Below are 11,870 nucleotides of genomic sequence, written 5' to 3' on the forward strand. Positions count from 1 at the left end.
TACTCTCCTAATATCTTGGACTACAGAAGATCATGTACAATATTTAACAAGCATGATTAGAGTCTGGCTCAAATTATAGTTGAGGGAAGTGTTGGGGCTTTTAGGGGTTAATAACAACATCTGTCCTTCCCTCTAAGTGAAGGATTAATTGAGAAGTAGAGATGGCCATCAGCCTTATGGATATTAACTTTAATTTATTAATATAAAAATCTGGATCGCAGGATATGACTTAGATGTACAGCCATTTTGGGTGTCACTATATATTGCTCCCAAATTGAAACTATTGGCCAAAATACAGGTGTCCCTTGTCTAACTAGGGTCTTCCTCTGCGAGTTTACCTGATGGGAAGGTAGAGAAATTTTTCCCCTCAGTGCCCTGTGCATAGACTGGGGCAGAGACATGCAGACAGACAGACAGACAGAGTGACAGAGTCTAGAAAAAGATCCTTCGGTTGAGAGAAGCTACCAACAGTCTTGCTGGATTTCATAAAGGGCTTAAATATGAGCTTGTTTTTGGAAACTCGCATGGCATGTGTACGAATCCAAGCTTGGAGTATCGGAAAATATAATATGCTTTCTCCTAATAATTTTCCTATGTATCTTTTTGCCAGTGGATGACACCATTTATTTTTATGCCAATTCCTGTCACTATAATTTAATTGAATACCAAGTGAAACAGATGACGTAAGTAATCATCCATGCTGCTTGGGAGAATCACAGTGCTCATGACGCCGGGACTGCCGATGAATTTGGGAGTTTTAATCTTCTCACATTTATTCTAGAAACTTCAAGTTTTACTCGAAGACAGGTTTTGAGATTTTTTTTTCTTTAGAAGAGGCAAATGCCCTTTATTTTAAATGACTTAGTTTAGCTTGCAGACAGGGCAAGATATCTTGTTAGAACCTACTTTTAGTTTTGATGTCTTGTTGACATTTCTTGTAAGTGAAGAGTACCATTTCTTGCACGTTAAACCTGCAAAGAGGGTTCACAACACTCTCAAGTCCAGCCAAGCTGTTTATTATATAAGTGATTAAACAATTGAGAAATGTCAACTTACAAATAATCAAGCACCTGCACCTGTGTGGCAAGAGATCTGAGGACTGACTCAGTGCAGTGCAGTTTCCACCACTGTCTTTATCCTCTACCTCTCCTTCCAGTTTTATAGATAGAGTTATGTGTATATATGAGGATGTACTGCAAGGCTAGGTTCATTTGTGAACATCAAATTTCCGTGGAACAGGTGGTCACAGTTCCTTTTCAGTTTACTCAACCTTTGAAAACAAAATGCATCGCCAAATAGTGAGCATAATTTTCTAGTAGTAAAGATGTAATGGGTGCTATCGAATAAACCTACGGTGGAAATTATTCTCTTTTTTTATTGTGAGCTTTCGCCTTTGACCTATTATGTTCCCTGTGAGTGATGAGGTCTGGAATTAGTAGTGAACTTCTAGAGAAAGAATTCAAGGAGTTAATCTTGTTTTGTGTGTAAGTTTCAGGTCACCGCAGCTTAAGTTTGACCATCCCTATGCGGTTTTATCAACCTTTTATGCAGACTAAGGTGTGGCTTGGGAATAAATCTTCATATGACAGTAATAGAATCTTTAGAGAAGAATATTAGTGGGTCTTTAATTTCCCGATATGAAAGAGAAGAGAGGTAACTTCAATTTCTCTATAGTTCAAGAGCTATAAAGATGGGTGATGTTTATTTGCTGAGGTTTACAGTTTAGTAGCAGATTATGGACATGTAAGAAGACGTGTGTCATTTATATGACGCTATCATGAGTTGTCCATTGATTGAGCCAATAAAATTGTTAAAATAATTCTTTGATTTCATTAGAGACGAACAAAATGAGTGGAGTTACTCATCTTTTTCTGATGTACTCTACAAAGGATAATTTTAAATAAATGTGTTTCATCCAAGTGGAAATCAGATCTCCTTTAGCCAGGATCGCATTGTATTATTTGCAGAAAAATACATGGAAGCAGTAAGGATGATTATGTAAGTGATTCCATTAAGGTAACAAAGCATCTCTTACACTCCTCCTCAGAGACACCCATGTCTCTGCTCTCTGAATGTTTAGCTGTTAAACTCACTGAATTAAAGAAAACAAGGAAAGCAAAACCACAAGCGGAAAACTGTTGTCAAGTATGAGATTAAATTACTTTTCCCAGATTATATGGGAAAAGGAGGAGGAACTTTTTGCACAGATTCGTTATAGGCAAAACGTTAATGAGGTCACCTATGTTAGGAATGGAACCTTTGCACGATTTGGACAGATTAGCATGTGTTTAGAAAAAGACTTCTCATTTTCTCCTCCATGAATGTGGTGCGAAATAGTTTGGGAGATTTGCTTGCTGATTAAGTGGAGCACATCGCCAATGTGTTACAAATTCATGAGTCGAGTCCAGGATAAAGGTTCAGCCAACTAATCTAATGAAGACCAAAAAGGCTCTCATTTCTCCTGGTAGCCCAGCACCGCACATCATCAGTCAAGTTTTGTGCTGTGTTTTAGGGCCAGAGAGGCAACCAGTTAGGAGAGACTTCTTTGCCTGCCCATGCTCCGAATATGGATACCCTATTTGACATTCCTGAGGATATATTTGTTGACAAAAGACATATATTTGTTGATAAAAGATAAGACATAGATGTTGATAAATCCAGCTCCATTTGCCAAATCCTTCTCACTTACTGAGACTCAGCTTTTAATTTCGGATAAATCTTTTAAAATTTGTGATGCATAATCTGATAAAGGAGTTCTTAACTGGGCATCCACAGGTCTTTTGGTGCTCATTAAAAAGTGTTTTGGGAGTTAATGGATCTCTGAAAATCATATGTAAAGATTTTTTCCTGTACATTTTTCTAGAAAGAAAATTGAGCCTGCATTAGAGCATCAAAGGGTTGCGGCTTCCCCCTCCTGACTGTAAGAATGATCGTCTGCTAACACGAACGTAATCAGAATCCATTGTCAAGTCGAATCCACGTGTGTTGCTGAGGGACTGCTTCTGGAAACACTCCAGATAGTAATGCTTAGAACTTGCAGTCTTCAGACCAGCCATCCCAGAAATCATTCAGTGACTAGTATGGTGAAATGCCAGATCCCTTCAAGGTAATACGTTTTTGGGGAGTAAAGTGAGAGATCAGACTCAGGGTTGTCAACAGATTTATGTTAGTAATAGTAGCAGTAGTAGCAGTATAGAGGTAGTAGTTATATTAAAGTGATCATTTTAAATGACTTTTGATCCGTAGACTCTCAAGGCCACTTATATATACTTACATATTGATATAATATACGTGCAGCTGTTGCGTTATTAAATCATACAACAGGTGTGAGACCTCTGAACCCTGGTTTCTCTGGTTTCTATATCTTTAAGACAGGGTAGATAATATATACTTAAAGCGTTGCTAAGAGGTTAAATTAGAAAATCAAGGTAATTTGTCTGAATGGTTTTCAGTACAAGGATTTAATAGACAGTAGACATTCTAAAGTTAATCATAATATTGGGGAACATAATTTATTATTGGAAGTAATCATTCCATTATGCGCTGCTTTCCCAAAATTATAATTTAATTGATGCACTGGGCTGAGCTTTCAATGTTTCCATGTTAAGATTGTTCCAAAAATGTATTATGAAATTTGAAAGATGAATTTGTAAAACAGAAATGACATATAGTTTTACTATGAATTATTTGCTGTATGGAAAGCCCCAGCTATTTTTCTCTTTAATAGCCATTTAAATCATTTGAGGATAGAAGTGGATAGAGTTGCAGGAATTAGCGGGATAGATCTGCATTTCAGTGTCAATTTACTTGAAATAAGAAGAAGAAAGATTAATGGAGGGATTTAGAATTCTATTAATAGTTATAGTAAAGGTGAAAAGCAAGTATTTGTAGTAAGCTTCTCATACATAAATCCTGTGCAAACATATCACAATGACAAATTATAAGAAAGCTTTTATTTGGTGACAAAAGATCTAGTCCTTTTCTAAGAACATTAAGTCAATCACTCCTTCCACATCAATTTCAAAAGTAATTTTTTTGCTGAGTGATTTAATTCTGTTAGTTTGAAAATTCAACTCCTCTTCAGCACAAGAATGTGCACACTGCATGCACACACTTTCATGCACCAGGAGTGATTTTTGCTAAAGACGCTTCATAAAACACGTCTGTTTTCGAGAATGTGCTTTAGTAACGCACCATATAGAAAGGCAGTATCTGAGAAGCATTTATTTATGAGAGTTTCTTGGATGAATGATATGAGAAGACGGAAAGGAAATCACAGATGTCACAGCAGTGATTTTTGAACAGAGAAAAGAGACGGTTGTCATCAGAGATCAAGTTATCTTCTCCCCTGGAAGTTCATCAAGACCTCCAGTAACAAGGTAACGTCAGGTCAAAGGATAACCGGACGTAATAAGTATAACAAGATTTCTATAATCTGTGGGTCCCGAAACATTTGTAATAAAAGAATTCTCTCTCTAGCCCTCTGAAAAGGTGAAGGAAAGCTGGTGGTCAGAATATATCTGGAAATCTCCTCTGCACTTATAACACTGGTAAGTTTCTGTGTCGGCTGCACTTTGAATAACAACGGCGTGAACTCCTCCCGCTCCTCTTCCACCTGCCCCTCCTCCCCCTTCCTATTTATAGCATAAACCTGATGATGAAAGCAAATACACAGAGTTGAGTTCTAAGAAAGCTGAGAGGTGGTGTACTTGAAGAATGTAGAAACGCAAACATCTGGAGGGGACCGACAATGTAGGCACATCTCACACACACACCCCTCTGCTTAGCAGTAAAACGCCATATGTGTGTGTGAGAGAGATTTAAATAATTTTGTTTAGTATCTGCAAATCTGCAGATACTAATATACATAAAATAAACAACAAGTTTATACTGTACAGCACAGGGAACTGTATTCAGTATCTTGTAGTAACTTTTGGTGAAAAAGAATATGAAAACGAATATACGTATGTGCATGTGTGACTGAAGCGTTATGCTGTACACCAGAAACTTACTATACTTCAATAAAATATATACACAAAACACTTTTTAAAAAATAAATAAATACTTTGGTTTATTCAAGTTCATCATAACTCAAAGTGAGAGAGAAAAGGATATTTGAATACTCGGTACCTCAGAAGATTCAATTTCCTTTCTCTCTTACAATGTGATTGTTGCTCTGTCTATAAATATCGCACAAAATACAACACTCCGTGTACTGTGTCCTTCAAACCCAAGTCAAATGCATCACTCAGGGCCTAATGAAAGAAACAACAATTTGTTCTAGAGAAAAATTTGGCTGTACAGTACTTGGACTTATTGCGAGATGATGTATTTCATGACATGCATTTTGGGTGATTTAATAGACTTCCAAGGGTAATTCTGTCTAGAAGGGATTTTTGCTTTATATACTGACTAAAAAATACTACTGTCACCATCCACTCCATGTTAAGACTCAAACACATCACGAAAATGAAGTAATAAAATGAACATTTCTTGCCGACTAAGATTCTCTGGGAATTTTTAGTGCCTGTGTACAATCTCACATAGTTTTAGATACATGCGATATACTATGTACATTGTTAATGCAGTGTCTGAATCTCTATAGTTAGTAAGTATGCTTGTTTGTTATTTAGAATAGTTCTAAGGACCTAGGGAAATGCAGGGACATATAGCGTCTCCCAGAAATTTCCATGAAATCGATTACTTATAATAATTTCTATAAAAATAATTATGAACTATTTTTGTACTTAATTATGCTCTAATACTGTTTAGAAGCAAGACAAATGGTTATTAATGATTTGTATTGTTATGGAGAGAACAGTAATAGAAGATGATGTTTAGGTAATGGTCCTACTAATACATCAAAACTCTCCTTGACAAAACGCTTCTCAATCAACTTCCCAAGGAAAATTTAACACCAAAGAAAAAGCTACGAAACACTTGTATGTTAGCTGGGTCTCTCACTGAATAAGATCAACTGAGATGGCAAGCGGTGAGAAGTCTATTTTGACCCTGTAGAGCTATCTGACCCATTTTTAACAGCAGCCAAGATGGTATTTTAAACTCTGTATGACTTCCATTTTTTTTTTTGTCAATTGGTTTGGAGCTCAAAGGGAAAGCTCGAAGTGGCTTTCTACTCTAATGTGCAGAACTCAGTGAAACAGGCTGTACCATGTCAAATAGGCGGCTATTTTTACTGCCTGTCATACAAGTTCAAGTAGCATAAAATTAAGACAAGCCAAAAGCTGTTGAATTTTATCTTCAATGGTACATCAAAAACAAGGTGTTAAAGACAGAAACAGGGCAGAAAGGGAAAGGACTGTCTCACTGCATAAGGGGAAGCTATTCTAGGTCACAGATCCAAATGTTTGCTCAAGCAGGGTTGACGTTTCCAATCCAATCTCCATCTTCAATAGAAAAGAGAAGACAGGAGAAGTCAGGCAAAAAAATAAGAAAAACAGCTGGGAAGCCTTCACTTATGTGGACAACTCCATTCCCACTTAATTCTCCTTTGAAAAACAAGATCTCGGGCATGCAGAAATCATCTCCATGACCAAAATGGCAACAAGGGGAAGAGAAGGGAAAGTGTTCCTGATCTTAAGCAAATAAAAGAGATTTAAGCATCCTTGCCTGAGCTGCTCTTAAAGCAGTCACTTACAAATGCTTTTAAAAAAAATCAAAATGATCCAGGCTGTCAAACGGTTGTTTCAGAAAGAAAAGAATTGTGACTCGGCACACACACTTGTTGTCTGTGCTCTCAAGAAATATAAATAGGCACAAATAGTTTCCTAACATCTCCTAAGCATCTTTAGCTGGTATTCAGGTAACAGGCTGTGATTATAATATGGTTACGAGTTAAAAGAAAAAAGAAAATAATCTGTAGGTATATAACATGTAATGTGACAGGACAATAAAATACCTTAAAATGTAGGTTCATATAATGTAAAAAACTTAAGGACATCCTAAACCTGAATCTTGTTTTAAAACAATAAGATGCTTCTTTACTTAAATGATTTTAAACACATAAAACGGTATTGTCAAAGTTTAACAAAGTATATGCATGTATATGATGGATTGGTAAAGATTTTGAGTATTAAATAAATAAAATTTTAAGATAATGCAGATAAACATTTTGATGGAAAACCACAATAAGACCAATATAGAGAAATTTAGCTTTCTTCTCAGTGTTACTTTTAATTAAATATATTTACTAATTTTAAGATGACATTTAATTACATAAAAGTAATTTTAGATTAATGTTTTATGATTTTTCTTTCAAGTAAAAAGACAAATGGTTTAAAGTTCAAATATTCCTCAAATATGAAACTAATTCAAACATTTCATTCCGTGCAACACAACTAACACTTTAGTGGAACTATTTTTAAAATGCTCTAAACAGTAATAGTCACTTTTCAAAGAAATGAAAAGACCTCTTTCAAAAATGGTGAATTAGGCCAAATTTAGATTTTTTATTGTTAAAACTGATTGTTCCAATCTAAAAATCACTTTCGATACCTGTGCTCAACTGCTATTTCAGATAATTCTAAAGAGTCAAATCAAATATTATTCAGACCACATTTCCCAACCGTTCTCTGTGGAGGGCACGATTTCATTGATTATGTACACCCTTCTGATTTTTCATGTTTAAGCCTTAACTAGAAATGAGGCTCCCCTTTGCCTTTTCCTCTAGAAGGCTGACTGAGAAGTTCTGGATTTTTATCCTGTTTGGGAGGTCTTGCCTTTCTGTTGGTCTAAGAGGCTGATTTCTAATGAAAAAGAATAACAATGGCGGGGCGGGGCGGGGGTGGGGGGGGACGTTTTGAAGGGAGGTACTCTATCTCCCTCTTGTGCTTCACTTAAAAAACAGTCTAGCAGTTATCAATTCTGCGCTTTCCAGCCTTAGCCAAGCGCAGTCAGGGTGGCCCAGGAAGGCGGTGGCTGTAGCTCATACTGACATCACTGGCAGAGCATCACGAACGCAATTAGAGACACAGTGAACAGTCTGCAGTTCACTTTGTGTCTGCATCCTGAGATGTTTGGAACCTAATAGGCAAGAAAAATAGCATTGACTCTCTGTTCTGCTCTTGTGCTCACTGATCTCATTTGTCAGAGTCTGAGAAGAGGCCAGCAATGTGTCTTATTAGTAAGACAAACTGAAAACCTGGCTGGTCTAGGTCACGCTGCAGTACGAATGACAGAATTTACTACAAGAGATCTAAAGAAAGAAATTACTTTTCAGTTGAAGACCTTAACAGGGAAAATAGTGGCCCTATGTTAGCGTGATTAAACTGCTACCATTGGAACCAAAATGAATTACCGGGCCTAATAAACATTCCACTAATTATTTCCATTTAAGTGTAAGTTCTTGGCCATGGGAAATTTTAGCACATGAGTTTATTTTTTTAAAGATTATTTTAAATATGGGAGTTCAATGTCTCATTAACCTCTCACTAAAAAACCCACTTTAGTCCTGAGAAAAAGGAGATGAATTTAGATGTTATTTCATATTTTAAAATGAGATTGAATAAATGCATACACATACATTATTCATGTAATATCAGTCTAAATATTCATACTTGTTCTACAATTGAGGGAAATTATAAAACGGTATACACATCGATGAACCAAAAAACAGGTCATTGCTTGGTGATTCTTCCACGTATTTGTAATCAACACATATTATTCACAGATATTTATTGTTCCAAGATATTTTTAGAGAGTATGTCAGTCAAATTTTCTTTATAACAAATTGTCCCCACCATCCATGGCTGAACAGAGCAGGAAGCGTCATTTACTCTTGTCCATGTGTCTGTCGGTCAGCTGGGGCTCAGGTTAGCTCCTCTGTGTCAAGTTGCTGGTCCAGAGCTTGGTTCTTGCTATAGTTTGGGCTCATGTCTGCTCACATCTGTTTGATATGGGAGCTCAGAGTGCAGAAGCAGTGGTTTTGGGGGAAGTTCTCCTGGCGACGGCTAAGGCTCATGACAGAAAGCTCAGTCACACAAGCACACTTCTGACTTCTGCTCTTGTCAAAGCTGTTAAATCCCATTGGTTAAAGCAACTCACATGAGCCAGTTTATACTCAAGGGGCGGGAATTCTCTGCCTAATGAAAGGAGCTTCAAGGTCACATGGCAAAGGACCCAGCTGCAGGGAGCGGTGAAGTCTTTGAATACATACATGCTTTTTTCCATCGAAAAACACGCTTACTAACTGAGGAGAACATCTTTAATGAAAAACACAGTCTATTAGAGTCTATTCTTCATGACAGTGGAGAACTCTTTATGCATCAGACACTGTGAAATATCCTTTAAACACCATTTTATCTTCATTTCATAAGTTTTGTTAATACTGTATCTTTATTTTCATTCAGTTGAAAATATTGTATGATTTCTCACTTGTTTTCCTTGATTGAAAGATTTTTTAGAACTATATGGCTTAATGTTTAGACCACTGGGTATCTTCTACTCATATTTTCATTGTGATACCCAGCTTAATTACTCAGTGGTTAAATACATATTCTGAATAATTCCATCCCTTTCACATATGCTGCTACTTGTTGTACCTGTTTACTCCCCCCTGAATTTTTATGCTTACATCTGAGTTGGTTTTTGGTTTTTTTTTTTGCCTGCAGGATTCCCTGTTGTATATTTGTTAACCCATATTGCTGCTAATGAATTATCTCAGTTTCATTGGTGAGAACATACCCAAACTTCTCTTAATTTTTAAAGAAGCCATTGCGTATAGAACTCCAGGCGGGTGGCTGTTTTCTGTCGGCCCAGGAAGCTTACCAGATTCTTGTGTCCTGGCGTCTGTCGTTTCTTCTGCGATGCTGAATCACAGGATGTGCAGGTCTTAGTTTTAAACCACTTTATTGAGGTACGGTTCTCATATGAGCAGTTGTTTACATGAAATACATGCAACTTGATGATCTGGGGACAAGTATACATCTGTGACACCAAGACCGTCACCAAATCCATCGCCACCCAAAGATTCATTCAGCCCCTTTTATTGTTATTAATCTTATTTGTGTCTTTATACCTTTCCTCCTCTGGGTCTGTCTTTTCTCCATGTCTAAATGTCGACACCCTTTTTATAAGGATATCAGTCATATTTGATTAGGACTCAGTATCTCTTATTACTTACCTTTGTAAAGACCCTATTTCCAAATAAGGCCGTTTTCTGAGTTTCTAGGGTTTAGGGCATCAACATATCTTTGTTGGGTGGACACAGTTTACCTCACACCATCTAGTTTATACTTGAACTTCCGACTATTTGATTTGAAGCAAGGAATCCTTGCTTAAAATAAAACAACTTCTTTGCCAATTTTTAAAAGTTTCTTAAAACCAAATGATAACAAATTTAATACCAGGACACTTGTTTTAGGGAAAACAATGGAATATATATTTTAAAAATGCACTTAAGCTTTGAACCAGAAATAAATACCACTTTTTTTTTTTTGCTAACGGCAATTGAAGTCAAATTAGAAATAAAGCTATATTTATAAAGCATCAAAGATGTTTAGAAATAATTTTAGTTGTTTCAAAATTTGATTTATGTTGTAGTTTGTTCTTCCAAAGAAGACTTTTATTAATGGGATCAGTCTAGCCCAGTGTAAATGTTAGAGGCTGGACTATAGTTGACTGATTACTAGTGAAAGCCTGCCATCTGGTGGACAAACGAAAAACTGTGGCACATTCTGTGACCAAAAAAGCTAGTAAGTCAATAACCCTTTTGGGTTAAGTATTTGCTTTCCACATATTTGTGTGTAATGCACGGCTGAAGGGTCCAAATCACTGTTTACATACACACATACACATTTACACACATATACACACCCAGAATTCCTAATGAATTTCATTTTGTTTTCAATGAATAATATGAATTAAGTATCAAATATCTCTGAATTAAATACCAAAACCCCTGCTACTTTAGGAAAGAGTCTACAATCCAACCAGTCAGACATGATTTCCTTCTCAAAGAAACAGAAATGGTTTTCTTAAATCTTTTTGAAAAATTATATCCTTTCTGCTGAAAGTGTTTTAAAGTAGACTGGCCTACTGAGAAAGAAATTCTTGACTTCTGGCTAAAGAAAGACCATCTGAAGAACTAACGTCTTGTCCTGGCAATGCTGCCCAGACTAATGACGGGCTTGGTCACAGCTCTGGGAATAACAACGTTTAACAGATCAATAAGCTTACTGGTGCATTTATGTATCTAACTTACAAATTGTAAAAGAAATTAATGTAGCACTATGCAAATTAAATTTCCAATGGTTGTTGCAGCCAAAACAAAAACCTTGGCAAACTCTCGTTTTACCAGTTCAAATGTTTTGGGAACAAATCCAATACAAAAACAATAAATCAAATAAGAAGTGTCCCAATCATGAATGTAATCATTTTTCTCTGCATTTAAATAGCAAGGGATTGCATATACCATAATAATTTGTCCTAATTTTTCTAAATGTAAGGAGAGTTTCCTGAAGAGTAGAGTTCAGGAGGGGTCTTAGGGAAAGAACACAAAAACACCAGTTATCTTGCCCTCCATTGCCACTTCAATTATGTCTGAGTTCACCTGGTTTAGACCAAATACAAGCTTCAGATATTGCAGAAAATTTTAGACACAGCATTAGAGGTAATCTCTCTGATAAAAACCGTAAGACCTACTACTTTAAACTTCAGAAATTATGGGAAAAGAAAAAGAGTCATGAAAATCTGATCACTTCTCCTAATATACTAAAAACAAGGAATCAAATAATTTCTTAGGGTGGTTCCCCCTTTCTTGGTACTTTTGTAACTGATTTATTACAGTCATGTGGACAGGATGAAGCCAACTCAGCAAATGGGAACTGTATCGGGAAATGGAAACAGCACAT

This window comes from Vicugna pacos, chromosome 30, assembly GCF_048564905.1.
Source record: "Vicugna pacos chromosome 30, VicPac4, whole genome shotgun sequence".
In the NCBI taxonomy this organism is placed as follows: Eukaryota; Metazoa; Chordata; class Mammalia; order Artiodactyla; family Camelidae; genus Vicugna; species Vicugna pacos.